The sequence below is a fragment of the Macrobrachium nipponense genome, chromosome 20 (assembly GCF_015104395.2).
Source record: "Macrobrachium nipponense isolate FS-2020 chromosome 20, ASM1510439v2, whole genome shotgun sequence".
In the NCBI taxonomy this organism is placed as follows: Eukaryota; Metazoa; Arthropoda; class Malacostraca; order Decapoda; family Palaemonidae; genus Macrobrachium; species Macrobrachium nipponense.
Window position 1 is genome coordinate 17937134 of NC_061089.1, and position 15125 is coordinate 17952258.

Below are 15125 nucleotides of genomic sequence, written 5' to 3' on the forward strand. Positions count from 1 at the left end.
TACTCTGTTTTTTTTCATCTGTCCATCCGCCTGTGGTGTTTTTGTATGGTAACACTGCGTCCCGGGCTTTAGATAGTTACATCCAGCTTACATTCAACGATTATAATAATATCCTATTTCGAATATTAACGGTGTAATTCGCATACAGTAAATTATTAAAACACTTTTCAGTTGCAAATGTACACCCAGATATCCTTTTATTTACCTAAAACTTACAAATAGCGTAACTATCTAAAGCCCGGGGGGGACGCAGTGTTACCATAAAAAACACCACAGGCGGATGGACAGATGAAAAAAACAGAGTATAGTGAAAGTAAGCTTCACGGTCTATTTCATAAATAACTGAGCTAAACCCCAGGTCTAATTTAATTAACCTTATTCATCAACAAAGTATGAGAATAGACATTCTCTTTAACATGCAATATTTAAACCATACTCTGTTACGCCTTTTTGCTTCTTTCCTGTTTTGAAGTTAATTGCCGCAGCAGCTAGTTTGTGTAACTCCAACTCCTTATGACCAGCGGAGTTTCCATCGCTGCCGTATAGATGTTGCCACGACGAAGGGTAGGCAAGAAATGAGGGCAATGACCTCGAGTTGACCGTCCGTCTGACATTTCTACTCTTTCCATGTGGACGCTCATCCGTCGAACGGTCGTGGGTGGACTGACAGGTAAACCTGAACGTGAACACCCGCTGGGTGTTAGCTGGCGAAACCTACTATTTTGAATTTCTGTTTGGTAGCTCTCAAAGTTATTATCCGTAGGAGGATAGTGCCGTCGGTGCACCTCATTCGGTGCAATGTAGGTATTACTTAAGGTCCTTTGCAACGTCCCTTCGGCCCCTAACTGCAACCCCCTTTCATTCCTTTTACTATACCTCCGTTCATATTTTCTTTCTTCCATCTTACTGTCCACCCTCTCCTAACAAATGTTTCATAGTGCAACTGCTTTGAGTTTTCTTTCTGTTACACCTTTCAAACCTTATACTGTCTCTTTCGGTTTCAGCGCTGAATGGCCTTAGTTGCCCCAGTGCTTGGCATAATGCCAAAAAATCTACATCTATATATAACAACAGATGAGCTTATGACTCAAAGTTCACTTTTTGCTCGAGGTTAATAGAAAAAATACAAATTAATTACGTCACATATCTTTATGTTCAATATAAGCATTTGTCAGCTGACACGCAAGTTTTAACTTATAACAAGAGAAAAAAAGAAAAGCCATCCAGCCTGAGTAGTTTTCACGATCTGAGGACAGACAGAAAAAGTGCGGACGGACAGACAAAACCATTTCAATATATTTCTTTTACAAAAGCTAAAACTATTAAAAACAATATGCTTGCAACGCAACATAACGTTTCCTGAAAACACAACTTCTTGATCCTACTGTGCCCCAGACACAATTTCCTTCTCATCTAAATAAAAAAAAACTCTTTCCTTATAAACATACATACATACGTATATACTTTGTTATAAATATAAAAAAGGATAGTAAAACTATAGAATGCTACCAAAGCCTCTCTCCAAGAGGCTGGTAGTACTAAACATTGTGTCTGGTAGCTATCGAACCAGAAGGAAGCGATAGTATTCACTTTCTACCAAAAACTGACGACTACTGCTGACGATAATTTCCTAATAAGGGAGAACAGGGTACGTCTGTAGCCACCACTTTTCACGCTTTAACCTTGTAGGGTGATAGTCTAATGAACACTTGGCTTTCAACTTGATTTCGATGTTTCGGTATGAGCAGACAGCGTTGCTATTTCCTGTGATAATTTGAAAGTGACATTCACCCTAGTTACGAAGAAAGATGGTATAGAATGGTACTATAAGGATGTGCTTGTGTGTGTGCGTGCGTGCGTGTGTTTGTATTTGTGTGCATACTCGTTGCAAACGTTCAATTGATTTGAAGAATGATTTGAGTAGGGGGGACTTTTGTTAACAATTGTAAATTATTTGTGAAAATGATTTTGAAAAATTAACTATCACAAACACAAGTTGCTGATAGAAACTCTCTCTCTCTCTCTCTCTCTCTCTCTCTCTCTCTCTCTCTCTCTCTCTCTCTCTCTGTGATTGGTGTTCTCTTCATTCTGTATTTCCCATTACCTTATGTTATTACTTCTTTATAATGAACGGCAGAATATTGTTCTTTAGGAACAATATTGAAGTCAGTGACCCTGTGGTGGTGGGCTTGTTCTATATGAATGAAATAGGAAATAGAAAACCTTCTTAATGGTATCAGACATCCGGTGTCTAAATATCCAGAAGAAACAAGTGGCCAACGGTACGCACGAGTATTGTGTTAGTGAATTGTTAGCCAATAATTCTCGTTACTCATTGACATAATGATTGTTGACGGACGTGCGAATTGTCAGGGTCATTTGGGACGGGCAACCAGTGGTCCTGTTCTGCCCAGGCCCGAAAAAATAGGGAAAGGGGAGAAAGGGATCGGGGTTTACAACCTTACTTTTTATTATATACAGAAGATGAACCATACTGATAGGGAACAAGCCCACCACAGGGGCCAGTGACTTGTTATTCAAGCTTTCAAAGTATATTATGGTGTTTATTAGAAAGAAGTAACAAAAAGTAACAGATAAACAGACAGAAGAGATCAGTTATTAGAAAAGAGCAAAATAAATGGACAAATAACTAAATAAGTAAACAGACACTCGTAAAATGTAAGGAGATTATAAAACACAATGTTACCAGTAATTTCACGTTGATCCATTTTTACTCACAGCTGTGGCCATCACTATTTCCTTTAAAGAGAAAAAGGTCAGGTTCCTGAATATGCAATGTCGAAAAAAGAAGAAAAAACTCCCAGACCAGGGTTTCCTTTATTTACCCTTTTGTCTAATGAATTCTCTCTCTCTCTCTCTCTCTCTCTAAAGTTATCGGATCCGAAGCCTTAAATCAAAATGAAGGAACACACGCAAACACACACACACACACACGCACACACACACACACAGATATTTCAGCAATTTATAACACCAAGAGACAAGACAATTAAAAATCTTTCAGAATCTTTCCTGCTTTATTTTGATAAATCAAAATATCTCCCGTGGAATATAGAAAAGCAACGAAAAATCGAGAGAGAGAAGAGAGCATATGAACTGGGTATGGCCTGTGTAGGTACATAAGGATTCAAGTTTGAAGAAAATGTGGCGTTACCTAGCCTTGGCGGCATCTGTTGTTGTGATGTTGTTCTCTAGATGTTCGAAATACGGAGGCTGCCTATTCGCTGGTGAGGTTTCTCTTGACTGATGATGGAGCTGAGCAGCCCAAGGAAAAGGAACTGAACGAGAGAACTGCGGCCTTGCGAGACACCATCCAGTGCCAGAGAGAGCAGCGCATGAACTTGGACAGGACAATTCTTCAGCTGCATGAAGAGATACAAAAGGCGGGCGGAAGGGAAGAAGCCACTCGTGTAATAAAGATCACTCAAGAGGTGTTCTGGCAAGACAGGGCCTACTTGCTCGAAGCTAAAGCGTTGTCTCTGAAAAGGGAGAACGATCAAGAGACGAGGGAGAAACGGCAGCTGGAAGACAAGATCCTCAAGATGCCAGACGAAAATCAGCAGCTGAAGAAGAACACGAAGGAAATCGGGCCGAGAAACGATGCCCTATGTGATATGATAAGGAAAGTGGGAGTACAGTTGAAAGAGGCAGACTACCTGCTTGAGATCCTGGAGAAACTCCAACAACAGAAGGAGAAAGACTGAAGAAGCAGCGCGGATGACGAGGCTCATCCAGGAACAAAACGGCGCAACTGAAAAGCGGGAATCCGACAGGAAAGACCTCGAGCTGAGGTTCCAACGCCTGCATAAGGATTTGGAAGATCTCTGCAAGAAAAAGTGTGTACTCCAGTCTCCAGTGTGAAGTTGAGGAGCGAAACTCGAGAGGAACGAGCTGGCATGCCTTCTAGAGGAACGAAATCGTCGCCTGGAGTCGCTGGAGAGAAAGGCCGGAGTCCAGGGCGAAGGGAACGACCAGCTGGAAGATGAGGTTCGACATCTGCGAGGAACGAAGGAGAAATTGGTGAGCGACCTGAAGAACCTCCAGGAGAACTACAGACGCCTGGAGATTCGAGAACCACTGGAAAGTGCAGAAGCTGCTGTCGATCTTCAAGGAATGGCGCGATCAAGTGTGGGCTGGCCTCGCTCAGACGGATAAGATGTGAAAAATTTGAGGAGAATGTTTGTTATATGGAAAGTTTGATGTTTATTTGTAATAATTTGCTTTGTTAATCATTGAAGGAAAGTGAACTTGAACGGAAATAAATATGTTAAAACGTTTTTTTAGGGTTTTATTGATTCTTGGAAGGGCCGTTGGTGAATAACCAGTGGTTGCAAGCAACGTAAAAAGACCATACAGACAAACAAAGAAAAGATTCGTGGAAGGGAAAGGAAAATGAAAATAGGAGGATTATAGAAACGGGAAGGAAAATGAGAGGATTTGTGGGGGTGCCAGGAAAAGAAGCAGAGGATTCTGAGAAGTGCCAGGAAAATTGAGAAGATTGAGTCTGATTCGTGGAGGTGCAATGAGAAGAAGCAGAGGAGTCATAGGTGAGCCAGGAAAATTGAGAGAACTGAATAGGATTCGTTGAGGTGCCAGGAGAGGAAGCAGAGGATTCAGAGAATCCCCTGGAGAATTGTAAAGATTCAGTGGCATATTCTGGTTCTAACGCTAAGCAAAGGTATGTTAGTGCTGGGACTGGCGGGCGAGGCCTGCCTTGGGTCCTGGGACGGGCGGGCAGGGCCCGCCTTGGGTTCCTGGGACGGGCGAGCAAGGCCCGCCTTGGGTCCTGGGACGGGCGGGCGAGGCCCGCCTTGGGTCCTGGGACGGGCGGGCGAGGCCCGCCTTGGGTCCTGGGACGGGTGGGCGGGCGAGGCCCGCCTTGGGTCCTGGGACGGGCGGGCTAGGCCTGCCTTGTTGGGTCCTGTGGACGGTTGGGCGAGGCCCGCCTTGGGTCCTGGGACGGGCGGGCGAGGCCCGCCTTGGGTCCTGGGATGGGCGGGCGAGGCCCGCCTGGGTCCTGGGAGGGCGGGCGGGCAAGGGCGAGGCCCGCCTTATTGGGTCCTGGGACGGGCGGGCAAGGGCGAGGCCCGCCTTGGGTCCTGGGGAGGACGGGCGGGCAAGGGCAGAGCCGGCCCGCCTTGGGTCCTGGACGGGCGGGCGAGGCCCGCCTTGGGTCCTGGGAGACGGGCGGGCGAGGCCCGCCTTGGGTCCTGGGACGGCTGGGGGCGAGGCCCGCCTGGGTCCTGGGACGGGCGGGCGAGCCCGCCTTGGGTCCTGGGGAAGGGAGGGCGGCGGGCGGAGGCCCGCCTTGGGTCCTGGGACGGGCGGCGAGGCCCGCCCTTGGGTCCTGGGACGGGCGGGCAGGGCCCGCCTTGGGTCCCAGGGCGGGCCCTGCCGCCATGGGTCCCGGGACGGGAGGGCGGGGCCTGCCAGGTGTCCCGGGACGGGCGGGCAAGTCCCGCCAGGTGTCTCGGGACGGGTGGGCGAGTCCCGCCAGTTGTCCCGGGACGGGCGGGCGAGTCCCACCAGGTTTCCCCGGGACAGGCGGGCGAGTCCCGCCGGTTGTCCCAGGACTGGGTGGGCGAGTCCGCCGGTTGTCCCGGGACGGGTTCGGCGGGCGAGTCCCGCCGGGTGTCCCGGGACGGGCGGGCGAGTCCCGCAGGGTGTCCCGGGACGGGCGGGCGAGTCCTGCCGGGTGTCCCGGGACGGGCGGGCGAGTCCCCGCCGGGTGTCCCGGGACAGGTGGTCGAGTCCGCCGTTGTCCTGGGACGGGCAGGCGAAGTCCCGCCGGGTGTCCCGGGATGGGTGGGTTAGTCCTGCTGAGTATCCCAGGACGGGCGGGCAAGTCCTGCCAGGTGTCCCGGGACGGGCAGGCGAGTCCCGCTGGGTGTCCCGGGACAGGTGGGCGCATCCCGCCGGTTGTCCTGGGATGGGTGGGCGAGTCCCGCCGGGTGTCCCGGGACGGGTGGGCAAGTCCCGCAGGATGTCTCTCGATAGGTGGGCGAGGGCCTCAGGGTGTCCCGGGACGGGCGGGCCGTGGGTGTCCCGTGCGCGGGCGAGTCCCCGCCGGGTGTCCCGGGACGGGGGGGCGAGGCCTGCAGGGTGTCCCGGGATGGGCGGGCGAGGCCTGCCGGGTGTCCTGGGACGGGCGGGCGAGTCCCGCCGGGTGTCCCAGGACGGGGTGTCCCGGGATGGGCGGGAGAGTCACGCAGGTTGTCCCGGGACGGGCGGGTGAGTCCCGCTGGGTGTCCCGGGACAGGCGGGCGAGTCCCACCGGGTGTCCCGGGACGGGCGGGCGAGTCCCGCCTGGTGTCCCGGGACGGGCGGGTGAATCCCGCCGGTTGTCCCGGGACGGATGGGCGAGGCCCGCCGTGGGTTGGTCCTGCTTCCTAGCCTGGTGTCCCGGAACAGGCGGGGTGTCCAACCGGGTGTACCGGGACGGGCGGGTGAGTCCCGCCAGGTGTACCGGGACGGGCGGGTGAGTCCCGTCGTGTGTACCGGGACGGGCGGGTGAGTCCTGCCGGGTGTACCGGGACGGGCGGGTCAGCCCGCCGGGTGTCCCAGGACGGGCGGGCGAGTCCCACTGGTTGTCCCGGGACGGGGTGTCCTGGGAAGGGTGGGCGAATCCCACCGGGTGTCCCGGGATGGGCGGGCGAGTCCCGCCGGGTGTCCCGGGATGGGCGGGCGAGTCCTGCCGGGTGTCCACGGGTGTCCCGGGACGGGCTGGCGAGGCCCGAGGGTGTCCCGGGATGGGCGGGCGCTCCCGCGGGTGTCCCAGGACGGGATGGGCGAGGCCCGCCGGGTTCCTGCTCCCGCCTGGTGTCTAGGGACTGGCGGGCAAGTTCCGCCGGTTGTCCCGGGACAGGCGGGCGAGTACCGCCGGGTGTCCCGGGACAGGACAGGCGGGTGAGTCCTGCCGGGTTAGTCCCTGAACAGGCGGGGTGTACCGGAACGGGCAGGTGAGTCCAACCGGTGTACCGGGACGGGCGGTTGAGTCCCGCCGGGTGTACCGGGACGGGCAGGGTGAGTCCCGTCGGGTGTACCGGGACGGGCGGGTGAGTCCTGCTGGGTGTACCGGGATGGGTGAGTGAGCCCGCCGGGTCTGTCCCAGGACACGGGCGGGCGAGTCCCACTGGTTGTCCCGGGTCGGGGTGTCCTGGGAAGGGTGGGCGAGTCCCGCCGGGTGTCCTGGGAGGGGCGGGCAAGTCCCGCTGGGTGTCCCGGGACAGGCGGGCGAGTCCTGCCGGGTGTCCCAGGACGGGATGTCCCGGGACGGGCGGGCGAGGCCCGCAGGGTGTCCCGGGACGGGCGGGAGAGTCCCGCGGGTTGTCCCGGGACGGGCGGGCGAGTCCCGCTGGGTGTCCCGGGACGGGCGGGCGAGTCCTGCCGGGTGTCTCGGGACGGGCGGGCGAGTCCCGCCGGGTGTCCCGGGACAGGCAGGCGAGTCCTGCCGGTTGTCACGGGACGGGTGGGTGAGGCCCGCCGGGTGTCCTGCGCCTACTTGGTGTCCCGGGACAGGCAGGCGAGTACCGCCGGGTGTCTCAGGACGGGTGGGCGAGTCCTGCCGGGTGTCCCGGGATGGGCGGGCGAGTTCTGCCGTGTGTCCCGGGAAGAGCAGGCGAGGGCTGCTGGGTGTCCCGGGACGGGCGGGCGAGTCCCGCTGGGTTGTCCCATTATGGACGGGAGAGGCCTGCCGGGTGTCCCTGGACGGGCAGATGTCCTGGGAAGGGCGGGGGTTGTCCCAGGACGGGTGGGCGAGTCCCGTCGGGTGTCCCGGGACGGGCGATTGAGTCCCGACGGTTGTCCCAGGATGGGTGGGGATTGTCCCGGGACGGGCGGGGGTTGTCCTGGGACGGGCGGGTGAGTCCCATTGGGTTTCCCGTTACGGGCGAGAGGGGCCCGCCAGGTGTCCTGGGACTGGCGGGCGAGGCCCGCCGGATGTCCCTTGATGGGCGGGTGTCCTGGGATGGGCAGACGAGTCCTGCCGGGAGTCCTAGGATGGGTGAATAGTCCCGATGGTTCTCCCTGGACGGGTGGGCGAGTTCCGCCAGGTGTTTCCGGGACGGGCGATTGAGTCCCGACGGTTGTCCCGGTACGGGCGGGCGAGTCCCGCCGGGTTTACCGCTTCAGGCGGGTGAGTCCTGCCATGGTTTCCCGCGGGATGGGCGGGGCGAATGGGCTGTCAGGTGGTCTCCCGGGACGGGCGGAGGGTGAGTCCCGCCGGTGTCCCTTGACCACTGGCGATAGTCGGCCGCCCGTCCCGGGACACCTGGCGGGACTCTCCCGCCCGTCTCGGGACGGGCAGTTGTCCTGAGATGGGCGGGCGAGTCCTGCCGGGCCTGGGACTGGTGGGTGGGGCCCACCATGGCTCCTGGGACGGGCAGGCGAGTCTCGCCGGTTGTCCCTGGACAGGCTGGCGAGGCTCGCCAGGTGTCTCGGGCGAGTCCCACTGTGGGACTCGCCCGCCCGTCCCGGGGCACCCCGTCCCGGGACATCCCTGCGGGACTCGCCCGCCCGTCCCGGGACCACCCGGCGGGACTTGCCCGCCCGTCCAGGACACCCGGCAGGCCTCTCCCGCCCATACTGGGACACCCAGCAGGAATCGCCCACCAGTCCTGGGACACCCGGCAGCCCTCACCCGCCCTTCCCGGGACACCCGGCGGTACTCGCCCGCCTGTCCCGGGACACCCGGCGGGACTCGCCCGCCCGTCCTGGGACACCTGGCGGCCCTCGCCCACCCAATCCCAGAAACCGGCGGGACTCACCTGCCCATTAGCGGGAAACCCGGCGGTACTCGCCCGCCCGCCACTGGAAACCCGGCGGGACTCTGGCCCCCCCGTACCGGGCCAACCGTTGGGACTCAATCGCCCGTCCCGCGACACCTGGCAGGACTCGCCCACACCTCCAGGGAGAACCATCGGGACTCCTCGCCCGTGCCAGGACTCCCTGTGGCAGGACTTGCCTGCTCGTCCCGGGAAAACTAGCCCGACCCGCCCATGCAATAAGGGACATCCGGCGGGCCTCTCGCGCCCGTCCCAGGACACCTGGCGTGGCTTCTCCCGCCCGTAACGGGAACCCGATGGGTACTCACCCCCCCGCCCGTCCCCCCGGGACAACCCCTGTCCGTCCCGGGACAATCCCCGCCCATCCCAGGACAACCGTTGGGACTCAATCGCCCGTCCCGGGACACCTGGAGGGACTCGCCCACCCGTCCTGGGACAACCCCCGCCCTTCCCGGGACACCTGCCCATCCAGGGACACCCGGCGGGTGTCGGCCGCCTGTCCCGGACACACGGCGGGCATCTCCTGCCCATAATGGGACACCCAGCGTGACTCGCCCGCCCGTCCCAGGACACCCGGCGGCCCTCGCCCGCCCTTCCTGGGACACCCGGCGGAACTCGCCCACCCGTCCCGGGACACCCAGCGTCCCTTGGCCCGCCCTTTACCCCGGGGACAAACGTCCTGGACAAAACACCCGGCAGGGACTCGCCCGGTCCGTCCCGGTTAAACCCGGTGAACTCGCCCGACCCGTCCCAGGACAAACCCGACGGAACTCACCCCGCCCGTCCCGGAACAAACCCGGCAAAACTCGCATTTCCGTCTCGGGACACCCGGCGGGACTCGCCTGTCCATCCCGGGACAACCCATGGGACTCTCCGCCCGCCCGTCCCGGGACAACCCGCGGGACTCTCCCATCCGTCCTGGGACACCCGGCGGGACTGTCCCTGGACACCCGCGGGACTCGGCCCGCCCGTCTGGGACATAACCCGCGGGATTCCTCCTGCCCTGTCCTGGGACACCCAGCGGGCGTTGCCCACCCATCCTGGGACACCACCCTGCGGCTCCCTTGCCCGCCCTCCCCGGGACACCACCCTGGCAGCAATCCGACCAGACCCGTTCCCCGGTGGGACACAAAACCCGGCAAGGAATCGCCGCCCAGTACCTGGACAACCGGTCCCGCCCGTACCTGGGACACCCCTGCGGGCCTGGACTTGCCCCGCCCGTTCTCATTGACACCCTGGGGATTCGGGATTCGTCCTGTCTGTTCTTCGGGACAATCCCGGCTTGGGACGCACCCGACCTGTCGCCCGGGACAACCTGGGAACTGGACTTCCCGCCCGTCCCGTGTCACCCTGCGGGGCCTCGCCGCCCGTCCCGCGGAGACCCTGCGGACTCGCCCCCGCAATCCTGGGAGACCCTGCGGGACTCACCTGCCCGTACGGTACCACCTGGCGGGACTCGCCCGCCCATTCCGGACCACCCAGGGACTCGTCACCCAATCACAGGACACCCGCGGATTCTCCTCCCGCCCGGTCTTGGACCAACCCGGACACGCCCGTCCCTGGAACCCCGCCCGGGCCCTTGCCCCGCTCCCGGTACCCTCATGACACACTGCCGCGGGATTCGCCTGTCTGTCTCGGGACAACGCCGGTGGGGACTCGCCCACCTGTCCCGGGACAACCTGCTGGACTCTCCCCGCCCCTCCCGTGGCAACCCTGCGGGCCTCGCCCGCCCGTCCCGGGAGACCCTGCGGGACTCGCCCGAGCCCATGGCCTGGGATACCCTGCGGGTACTCACCTGCCCGTCCCGGGGACGGGACCTGGCGGGACTCGCCCGCCCATATCCGGACACCCGCGGGGACTCGTCCCCGCCCCCCATCCCAGGACACCCGGCCGGACTCACCCCTTCCCTTCCCGGGACACCCTGTGGACTTTGCCCGCCCATCCTGGGACACCTGCGGGACTAGCCCCCCCGTCCCGGGACACCCGGCGGGACTCGGCCGCCCATCCCTGGACAACCCGCGTTACTCTCTTGCCCGTCCTGGGACACCCAGCTGGCCTCGCCTGCCCGTCCCGGACACCCTGGGAGGACTTCACGCGCCCATCCCGGGACATCCGGCGGGACTCGTCCCCCCATCCCAGGACACCCGGCCAGACTCACCCGCCCTTCCCGGGACACACCCGGTGGGACTCGCCCGCCCATCCTGGGATACCCTGCAGGACTAGCCCGCCAGTCCCGGGACACCTGGCGGGACTCGGCCGCCCATCCCGGAACAACCAGTGTTACTCTCCTGCCCGTCCTGGGACACCCAGCTAGCCTTGCCCGCCCATCCCCGTACACCCTGCGGGCCTCGTCCGCCCGTCCCGGGACACCTGGCAGGACTCGCCCACCCGTCCCGGGACACCCGGCAGGAATCGCCCACCCTCCGCCCAGGACACCTGGCCCGCCCGTCCTGGGACACCCTGCGGGCCTCGCCCGCCCGTCTCGGGACACCCTGCGGGACTCGCCAGGTTGTCCCAGGACACCTAGGAGGACTCGCCCACCCGTCCTGGGACACCCGGAGGGACTCGCCCGCCTGTCCCGGGTTTGGCGGGACTTGCCTGCCCGTCCTGGGACAGGGCCCTGCGGGACTCACCTGCCCATCCCAGGACACCCGGCGGGACTTGCCCGCCCGTCCTGGGACACCCGGCGGGACTCGCCTGCCCGTCCTGGGACACCCGGCGGGACTCGCCCGCCCGTCCTGGGACAACTGGCGGGACTCGCCCGCCTGTTCCGGGGAAACCTGGAGGGACCTACTCGCCCGCCCGTTAGGGGACAAATGGCGGGACTTCGCCCGCCCGTCCTGGGACAACTGGCGGGACTCGCCCACCTGTTCCGGGGAAACCTGGCGGGACTCGCCCGCCCGTTAGGGGACAAATGGTGGGACTCACCGCCCGTCCCGGGACATCTGGCGGGGGGGGGGCGGGGCCCCCCCCCCTTTTCCCATCCCGTTTTCCCGGAACCCATGGCGGGCCCTGCCCGCCCGTCCCAGGACCCAAGGCAGGCCCTGCCCGCCCCGTCCTAGGACCAAGGCAGGCCCTGAAGCCCGCCCTCCCAGGAACCCAAGGCAAGGCCCTGCCCGCCCTTCCCAGGACAAGGCAGGCCCTGCCCGCCCTTCCCAGGACCCAGGCAGGCCCTGCCCGCCCGTCCCAGGACAGGACCCCAAGGCAGGCCCCTGCCCGTGCCCGTCCCAGGACCCAAGGCAGGCCCCTGCCCGCCCTTCCCAGACCCAAGGCAGGCCCTTGCCCGCGTCCCAGGAACCCAAGGCAGGCCTGCCCGCCCCCCTGCCCGCCCGTCCCCCCAGGACCCAAGGCAGGCCTGCCCCGCCCTTCCCAGGACCCAAGCAGGCCCTGCCCGCCCCGCCGTTCAGGACCCAAGGCAGGCCCTGCCCGCCCATCCCAGGACCCAAGGCAGGCCCTGCCCGCCCTTCCCGCCACCCGGATCCAAGGCAGGCCCTGCACCCGCCGTCCCAGGACCCAAGCAGGCCCTGCCCGCCCCGTCCCACACCCAAGGGGGGCAGGCCCTGCCCGCCCTTCCAGGACCCAAGGCAGGCCCTGCCCGCCCTTCCCAGGGACCCAAGGCAGGCCCGCCCGCCCTGCCCGCCCTTCCCAGGACCCAAGGCAGGCCCTGCCCGCCCGTCCCAGGACCCAAGGCAGGCCCTGCCCGCCCGTCCCAGGACCCAAGGCAGGCCCTGCCCGCCCTTACCCAGGCAAGGGGGCCCAAAGCAGGCCCTGCCCGCCCGTCCCAGGACCCAAGCAGGCACCTGCCCGCACCCGTCCCAGGACCCAAGGCAGGCACCTGCCCGCCCGTCCATGGACCCAAGGCAGGCCCTGCCCGCCCGTCCCAGGACCCAAGGCAGGCCCTGCCCGCCCGTCCCAGGACCCAAGGCAGGCCCTGCCCGCCCGTCCCAGGACCCAAGGCAGGCCCTGCCCGCCCTTCCCAGGACCCAAGGCAGGCCCTGCCCGCCCGTCCCAGGACCCAAGGCAGGCCCTGCCCGCCCTTCCCAGGACCCAAGGCAGGCCTCGCCTGCCAGTCCCAGCTAACACCAATACCTTTGCTTAGCGTTAGAACCAGAATATGCCACTGAATCTTTACAATTCTCCAGGGGATTCTCTGAATCCTCTGCTTCCTCTCCTGGCACCTCAACGAATCCTATTCAGTTCTCTCTATTTTCCTGGCTCACCTATGACTCCTCTGCTTCTTCTCATTGCACCTCCACGAATCAGACTCAATCTTCTCAATTTTCCTGGCACTTCTCAGAATCCTCTGCTTTCTTTCTGGCACCCCACATCCTTTCATTTTCCTTCCCGTTTCTATAATCCTCCTATTTTCATTTTCCTTTCCTTTCCTCGAATCTTTTCTTTGTTTGTCTGTATGGCCTTTTTACGTTGCTTGCATGCAACCACTGGTTATTCACCAACGGCCCCTTTCCCAAAGGGAAAATTCCAATAAGAATCAAAAATAAAAAAAAAACAAAACTTAAAAAACGTTTTAACATATTTATTTCCGTTCAAGTTCACTTTCCTTCAATGATTAACAAAGCAAATTATTACAAATAAACATAAAACTTCCCATATAACAAACATTCTCCTCAAAATTTTCACATCTTATCCGTCTGAGCGAGGCCAGCCCACACTTGATCGCGCCATTCCTTGAAGATCGACAGCAGCTTCTGCACTTTCCAGTGGTTCTCGAATCTCCAGGTGTCTGTAGTTCTCCTGGAGGTTCTTCAGGTCGCTCACCAATTTCTCCTTCGTTCCTCGCAGATGTCGAACCTCATCTTCCAGCTGGTCGTTCCCTTCGCCCTGGACTCCGGCCTTTCTCTCCAGCGACTCCAGGCGACGATTTCGTTCCTCTAGAAAGCATGCCAGCTCGTTCCTCTCGAGTTTCGCTCCTCAACTTCACACTGGAGACTGGAGTACACTTTTTCTTGCAGAGATCTTCCACATCCTTATGCAGGCGTTGAAACCTCAGCTCGAGGTCTTTCCTGTCGGATTCCCGCTTTTCGGTTGCGTCGTTTTGTTCCTGGATGAGCCTCGTCATCCGCGCTGCTTCTTCAGTCTTTCTCCTTCTGTTGTAGGAGTTTCTCCAGGATCTCAAGCAGGTAGTCTGCCTCTTTCAACTGTACTCTCACTTTCCCTATCATATCACATAGGGCATCGTTTCTCGGCCCAATTTCCTTCGTGTTCTTCTTCAGCTGCTGATTTTCGTCTGGCATCTTGAGGATCTTGTCTTCCACCTGCCGTTTCTCCCTCGTCTCTTGATCGTTCTCCCTTTTCAGAAACAACGCTTTAGCTTCGAGCAAGTAGGCCCTGTCTTACCAGAACACCTCTTGAGTGATCTTTATTACACGAGTGGCTTCTTCCCTTCCGCCCGCCTTTTGTATCTCTTCATGCAGCTGAAGAATTGTCTTGTCCAAGTTCATGCGCTGCTCTCTCTGGCACTGGATGATGTCTCGCAAGGCCGCAGTTCTCTCGTTCAGTTCCTTTTCCTTGGGCTGTTCAGCTCCATCATCAGTCAAGAGAAACCTCACCAGCGAATAGGCAGCCACACCAAACAAGATGACTATGCCTCCGTATTTCGAACATCTAGAGAACAACATCACAACAACAGATGCCACCAAGGCTAGGTAACGCCACATTTTCTTCAAACTTGAATCCTTATGTACCTACACAGGCCATACCCAGTTCATATGCTCTCTTTTCTTCTTCCTCTCCTTCACTCTTTTTCGATTTTTTTCATTTGCTTTTCTATAATTCCAGCGGGAGATATTTTGATTTATCAAATAAAGCAGGAAAGATTCTGAAAGATTTTTAATTGTCTTGTCTCTTGGTGTTATAAATTGCTGAAATATCTGTGTGTGTGTGTGTGTGTGCGTGTGTGTTTGCGTGTGTTCCTTCATTTTGATTTAAGGCTTCGGATCCGATAACTTTAGAGAGAGAGAGAGAGAGAGAATTCATTAGACAAAAGGGTAAATAAAGGAAACCCTGGTCTGGGAGTTTTTTCTTCTTTTTTCGACATCGCATATTCAGGAACCTGACCTTTTTCTCTTTAAAGGAAATAGTGATGGCCACAGCTGTGAGTAAAAATGGATCAACATGAAATTACTGGTAACATTGTGTTTTATAATCTCCTTACTTTTTACGAGTGTCTGTTTACTTATTTAGTTATTTGTCCATTTATTTTGCTCTTTTCTAATAACTGATCTCTTCTGTCTGTTTATCTGTTACTTTTTGTTGCTTCTTTCTAATAAACACCATAATATACTTTGAAAGCTTGAATAA

At 59.1% G+C, this 15125-nt stretch overlaps 2 long non-coding RNA genes across 2 annotated transcripts in view; both read left to right on the forward strand.

The window, feature by feature from the left end:
- The window catches only part of LOC135220760 (uncharacterized), a 157532-nt gene that overhangs the window by 47097 nt on the left and 95310 nt on the right, over window positions 1–15125 (forward strand). The window lies entirely within an intron of this gene.
- LOC135220754 (uncharacterized) lies at window positions 3091–4299 on the forward strand. Its single transcript, XR_010315783.1, has 2 exons — window positions 3091–3204; window positions 3254–4299. It is a non-coding gene; the product is annotated as an uncharacterized LOC135220754 (long non-coding RNA).